The sequence below is a fragment of the Galeopterus variegatus genome, unplaced genomic scaffold (assembly GCF_000696425.1).
Source record: "Galeopterus variegatus unplaced genomic scaffold, G_variegatus-3.0.2 Scaffold2421, whole genome shotgun sequence".
Classification (NCBI taxonomy): Eukaryota; Metazoa; Chordata; class Mammalia; order Dermoptera; family Cynocephalidae; genus Galeopterus; species Galeopterus variegatus.
The window spans coordinates 48,261-55,144 of NW_007728532.1; positions in this window are offsets into that span (position 1 = coordinate 48,261).

A 6,884-nucleotide genomic window follows, 5' to 3' on the forward strand; every position below is an offset into this window, starting at 1 on the left:
AGGGGGCGGGCCGAGACGGTGGTCGGGCGAGCGGACCCTGGGTCTTCTGCCGGCGGAAAAACCCGGGAGACCGTGTGCCCGTGGACTGGACAGCCCGAGGCATGGCCGGGACGGAGCATGCGGTCGCTCAGCGAGACTCGCTCTAGTGCGGGCGCGGCGTGGAGGCGGCCACGGCGCAGGGGGAAGGGCCGCTGCTTCTCCGCTGTGGTCGCCGAGCGGGCTGACACGGGAAACCTTCCCCGTGTCCCTCGGACTTCGCCCTCCGCGGGTCGTCCCGCCCCCACGTGTTCGTTGGACCCGCCACTCCGCGGCGGCCCGTCTGGAGCCCTACTTCTCTGCGCCAATGGGGTGGCGCGCCGTGCCCCGACACGTTACGTCACGCACGTCAGCGAGGCGGAGCACCGACGTGGGCCGCGGACGTCGTGGGCGGGGCCTCGGGTGGGCGACGCCTCCTGGTCGCGTTCCCCGCTGGCGCCCGTCAGGATGTGACGGTCGGCGTCAGCCAGCTTGGGGCCCGAAGGGACGTTTCCTCCACTGGTCGCTCCGCGCCCGTGCGGGTCCGTCTACCCGCAAAGCCTGGCTCACCTGCTTCCTTGTCGTTTGCCTGCCGAGTTGCTCGTGTGGCTCGCCTCAGTGACGAACATCAGACTTATCTGCCTGTAGTGACTGAGTGCTCTTTAGTTGTCCCCAGCCCTTCTGAGTTGTGCCACTGCAGTTTACTGAGTCGTGTCTTCCGCCTCCTGTTCTGAATGCCCCTCTGTGCTAAACGAGTTTCTCAAAAGTGAAGTCTGTTTTTGCATTCCTTTGTCTTGTTCATGTACCATCTCCCGCACTGGAGACAATCTTTTAATTACTGCAGTGCTTCTTTCTTTATTTTTTTTTTTTCAATTTTTTTTTTATACAAAAAATAGAGAATAAAATAATATGCTGTGTCACTACTTTCGCATTCAGCCAATCACGGGCTGCCAGCTGATCACGCCATGCCTACACATGGCAGATGCCAAGCTGTAACCAATCAGGGTGATTTTGTACGTCACTTCCTTTCCTCTGGCTATAAATATGACCCGCACATGTGGTGGGGTGGAGCATTCTGAACCATTTTTTGATTTAGATTGCTGCCAGATTCTAGAATTGTTCATGAAGTTCTCAAACTTTCCTATTTCATATTTCAGGCAGGTGGTCATTTACTTTGGTGGGCAGTTTCTATGGCCCAGAATTGACAAATATTAACATATGGTCTTAGAAAATCGACATTTCTTGTCACATCCTTCTGTGGTCGGTTTCACATAATTTTTTTGTTTGTACTGTAATAGAATTCAGTTTTAATTAATATTCTCTAAAAGATATTGTTTTTGATTTTTTTCTCACTGTTGGAGATAAAGAATATGAGAAAGGGCTATCTTGTAGTTCCAGTTCTTTTCTATATTGTTAATTATGATGTTTATTGTATCTTCATAGTTCTCAAATTTCAGGAAATTATTAATGTCCTATTAATAAGTTTTCATTAAAGCCTTTAAATTATATATTTTTTTACTTTGCAAACATTATGTAATCTCAAAAGATTTCCCCCACAATCTTTTTTCCTTTGCTTATGAATTGCTTTCCATTGATGTAGTAGCTGGATCTGTACTTCAGGAAGAAAAGTCACTAAACTGAGTCACTGGTTGTGATTATTGATGGATTTTGGATGTGACTGGGCCATTGTGCACATGATGTGTGCAGGATGGCCACAGGCCTCGACTTCCACTTCAGCGCCTGGCCCCTCCCCGCTTCCCTTTATGAGAAGCCTCCTGACCTAAACAGAAACCCCTTTTGCTTCTGCAAGGAGGCAATTCTCCACCCTAATCCACATTACCATAATGACCCCCCTTGGTGGTATCAGCCAGCCCTTGGCGCACTGTATAAGCTCTACCACACCCACACCTGGTGCTGTTCCCTTTTCAGGGCAGCCCGGGGCTGCCTGCCACTTTGAGCACAGCCCAGCAGATTTCTTTCTTTAATAAAGCTTGAATGGTACCGGGCATCTCGGATCACTTTCTTTCAATTATCAGTTTAGCACCATTTGTCATGTGAAAACAAGTTTACCCATATTCTCCCTTTATGTTGGCTTCACCTAATTTTCAGAACTAAAAGTGAATGCTCCAGTATGTCTTAGTTTACAAGAAGTGGAGTCAGAAGTAGAGAACTGTTTATTCAAGCCAGAATTTGAATTTTCATTGAATCAAAATTTAGAGGTATTATTTGATATATAAATAAATGTCAACCCTTTGGCCAAATATTTTACCAGAAACAATTTCATTCTTTTTGTTGTATTGTTTTGCACTCAGGGCTCTCCAGCATATCTGACACTGATGATTCACAATCTAACATAGATGACAAACAGATTTTGAAACCAAGAAAAAGTGTTTTTATGTGAAATTAACTTCTCCAATTTTACTTTCGTCTATGATTTATTCTTAAAATTTAGCAAATATTTACCTATCATTGTATTGGAAACTTGGTTAAGGAAAACCATTTTGTAGAAACGTGACTACTTGACTTTTCTATTCTGATGAAGCTGAAGATTTGAGGACTGACAAAAAAAAAAAAAAGGGCAGGAAAATGCAGTGAAATGGGACCATAATGGGAAAAGAGCTCGCTCTCTCACGAAGAAGTAATAGTGGTCAAGGATAAGGATTCTTAACTATGACTTTCCATGAGACCAGGCTACTTTGATTTTTTTTTTTAATCATTCAGATCTAAATGAAATCTGTTGTTGATTCTCTTTGATCCGGTTACTGTAATAATCATGAAATCTCTGTTGTACTCTTTAGTTGCAGAACTATACAGTGTAAATCATACAGTGTTTAGGAGAAAGAGGATTTTTAACTCCCTCCATCCTTTTTTCTGTACTTGAATGGAATGAAATATTAAAACTGTTCATTATCCCTTAAGATGAGTTCAAATTCCCTTCTCTAAACCAATATTACAAAAGAATTCCGTTATGTTCCTGAAATTGGCCCATTAAGAATACAGTAATTATTCTTCATCCAAATCCCACAATATGTGCTATTCTAAAACCAACTCTAGAAGCAGAGGCTATATATGATATTCTAAAATTCCCACCCTCAAAATTCATTTTGTTTTAGAGTTGTATATCCATTTTGTATCCCCTGAAACATTATAAACTTGAGATTACATATAGGTAGAGAGTGTATGCCCCAGAGCACCTAGAATCACGTCTAAGAGACATTCAGTGTCTTCTGAATGTGAGTGAATGAGCAAACAAAAGGATTTTTATATAATGAAGCATCACAAGTAATGCAAGAAAAGGAGGAGGAGTTTGGTAGGAATACTGTGATACTATGCCTGGTTATTACATCTATGGAATGACTTAACACAGGGCATAGACTAACAGTGTCTTTTGGTATTCAATATGTGTAAGTTTAATTGAATTACATTGAGAAAATGTCATAAGTAATAGTATAGAGCATGGTATATTTCCTGGTATCTTCCAATTGTGAAATGGTGGTGGTGGTGGTGGTAGTGTTTCTGGCACCTGTCCAGTAAGCAATTGTGAGTTTAGGTTGGGGATTTAGGTAGTAATTTATTAGTCTTCTTATAATTATAACCATCTGTTATTAGACCATGTACCTTTACAAATCTTGCATAACTCCCTGCAATTCTGATTGCCAGTCCTCTCCACGAGTGAAGAGTTGGTGTTTTAGATGAATCAGAATTTTTTTTTATTGCTTTTCTTCTCCGTCATTATCTCTTCAGGAATAAAATACGAGTATACTTATCAGATAGTGGCAAATAAGCACATGTAAGTATGCAAATGACTGGTTTTAAAGTGATAAGATTGAACTTTTTATTACAATAATGTTTATAAACAATTATTAAGTAATAGAAATCAGTTTTATGAGAGACAATACCAATGGATAAAAGTCATATATATGTATGTAAAACACTCTGCCCATACCTTAATATTACATTTTTCTTTTTCTTCTTTAGCTTAAGCTCATACTTTATTAGTGGGTCCTGTCTTAGCTTCCTTCTTCCCTCCATCCCTTCTTTCTCTTCTCTCTTTTTATTTCCACCCAGGCCTCCCCACCACTCCCTATATTCCAGTCTTACTGAACTTCTCTGGTTCCCCTAATTTACTATGTGATTTCATCCATTTTCCCATCTCTTAAGTTGTTGTCTCTAGAATGTCCTTTTATACGCTGTCTCACCCCTCCCTCTGCACTTTGTCTTTTGAGACATAGTTCAGATATCACCACATCTTTGTAGCCTTTCCTGACCCTTGAGGATGCACAAATCCTTTTTTTGTTGCCGTACTGTGCTCTTTTCACTTCACTTACAGAACCAGTTACTGATGCTGTTCTGTGCTTATTTCACTTCATGTCTCTCTATCCTTCCTAAAATGCAGGGTGGACATTCCATCTTCTAATACGATGCCTGGGACTAATAGACACACAATAAATATCTGTCACCTGATTGATTGAATGAATGAATGTAATGTTTTCAGAAGTTATTGTCTTTCTCACTCATAGGAAAGAGCAACAAGGCAGACAACTAGAGAGAATGAAGAGAGAGTTGATGTTATTGAGACAGTGCTCCGAGACTATAGACACATGGCAAGTGTGTGACTTGGTTGGTGTACTGGGCAAAGAAAAAGGGAATTAATCAGTGCACTTGGAAGGCTTTCTTTGCACACGTGCTATTACAAAAAACCTTACTGAAGATGTATTGACCCAAATACAATATTTATTTCTCTTAGTAAAAGGTGAAATATTTATACAATATGAAGAAAAACCAGAGTATATTTCTTTTAAAAAAAAGTCACTCGGGCTGAGCCCGGCACTGGGAGCGCCGCAGCACTCCCGCCGCAGGTTCGGATCCTATATAGGGATGGCCGGTGCACTCACTGGCTGAGCGCAGTGCAGCCGGTCTCAAAAAGGACAAAAAAAAAAAAAAAAGTCATTCTACTGAGGTATAATTTTCATACAATAAAATGTAACCACTCTAAAGGTAGATTTTGATAAGTTCTGACAAATGTAGGCAGCCATGTAACCAGGACCACAATGAAGATCTAGAACATTTCCATCACCAAAACTGTTTCTGTGTGCTCCTCTAGTCAGTCCGTCACACCTCCACTCAGGCGACCTCCAATTCTCTTTTCATCCTTGTGGAGTAGATTTGTATTTTCTGTAATTTCATATCAATGGCATTATACAGCATGTACTTGTTTGTGGTTTTTTCACTCAGCATACCTTTGCTATTAATCCACATTGTGTGAATCAGTAGTTGATACCCTTTTATTGCTGAGTAGTATTTCTTTGTATGACTATAATACAAATTTTTTTGCCATTCATCTATTGATGAACATTTGGGTATTTTGAGTTTTGAGCTATTGTGAAGAAAACTGGTAGAAACACTTAGGTATAGGCTTTTGTGTGGACATATGTTTTCACTTCTCTTGGAAAATACCTGGGAGTAAAATAGCTGTTTTATATGGTAAGTGTATGTGTAACAGTTTAAGAAGCTACTGAACTGTCTTCTTGATAAATTAGAGTTCACTAAAATGAAAGCTCCTATTCCTCATAAAACACATTTAAGAAAACAAATAAGTAGATCACTGACTGGGAGAGAATATTTGCAAAACAGATCTAAGGGCTTGTTTTCAGGATAAAAAGAACTCTTACAAATCAGTATTAAAAAGACAGCCCAATTAAAAAATGAGCAAATAACTCTGAACATTTAAGAAAAGAAATATACAAATAGCCAATAAGCACATGAGAAAGTGCTCAACATTATTATCATCATGGAAATGCAAATTAGAACTACAACATGAAACCAGTACACACCAACCACAATGGTTGATGACACCAAACCTAGAGGGGAATGGGTAATAACTGGAAATTTCATACATTGCAGGCGGGAGTGTAGAACAGTTTAGTCACTATGGAAAAAGTTTTGACAGTTTGTTATAAAATTATGTCAGTAATTTCACTCTTAGGTATTTACCCAAGAGAAATGAAAACACATCTGAAGAAGACTTACTATACAAAAATGTTTATAACAACTTTGTTTATAATAACCAAACTTGAAAACAGTCCAGGTGACTATCAGTAGAAGAATGGATAAACTGTGTTATATCCATACAAGATACCATTATTCAGCAGTAGAAGGAAATGGACTACTGAAACGTACAACAACATGTACAAATCTCAAAAACATCTTGAGCGGGGCTGGCCAGTTATCTCAGTTGGTTAGCTCGGTTGGTTAGCTCACCAGTGTCAAGGGTTCGATTCCCCTGCTGGCCAGGCTCCAAAACAAACCAAAACATCTTGAGTGAATGCAGCCTTAAAAGAGTGCATGCCATATGATTTCCATTTATATAAGTACTGGCAAAAAAATATGGTGGAAAAAATTCGGGAGAGTGATTGCCTCTTGGGGGTGAGGGTGGGATTTACTTGGAAGTCATGAAAGAACTTTACTGTGGTGGTGAGATCCGGTTCAGGTGTGTGCATTTGCCAAAATCATGGACTGGCGCGTCTGTTTTGTGCATTTTATTATATGTAAATTTTACCTTAAAGGAAAAAATTCAACTCTAAACAGCTATTGAACTCTAATTAGTAATATGCATGCTGAACGTTTAGAAGGAAGTTTGCTGATGACAGGAGACTTGAAATTAATTTTTAAAAAGAAGACGAATGAGGGATGCATAGAGGAATGAAAATAAAGATAGTTATGTGAAAAACAGGAGTGTTAAAATAGTAATGGTGGAATCTAGGTGTTTTAGTCCATTTTGTGTTGCTATAACAGAAATACCCGAGAGTGGGTAATTTATAAAGGAAAGAGGTTTATTTGGCTTACAATTCTAGGACAGCTGCATCTGG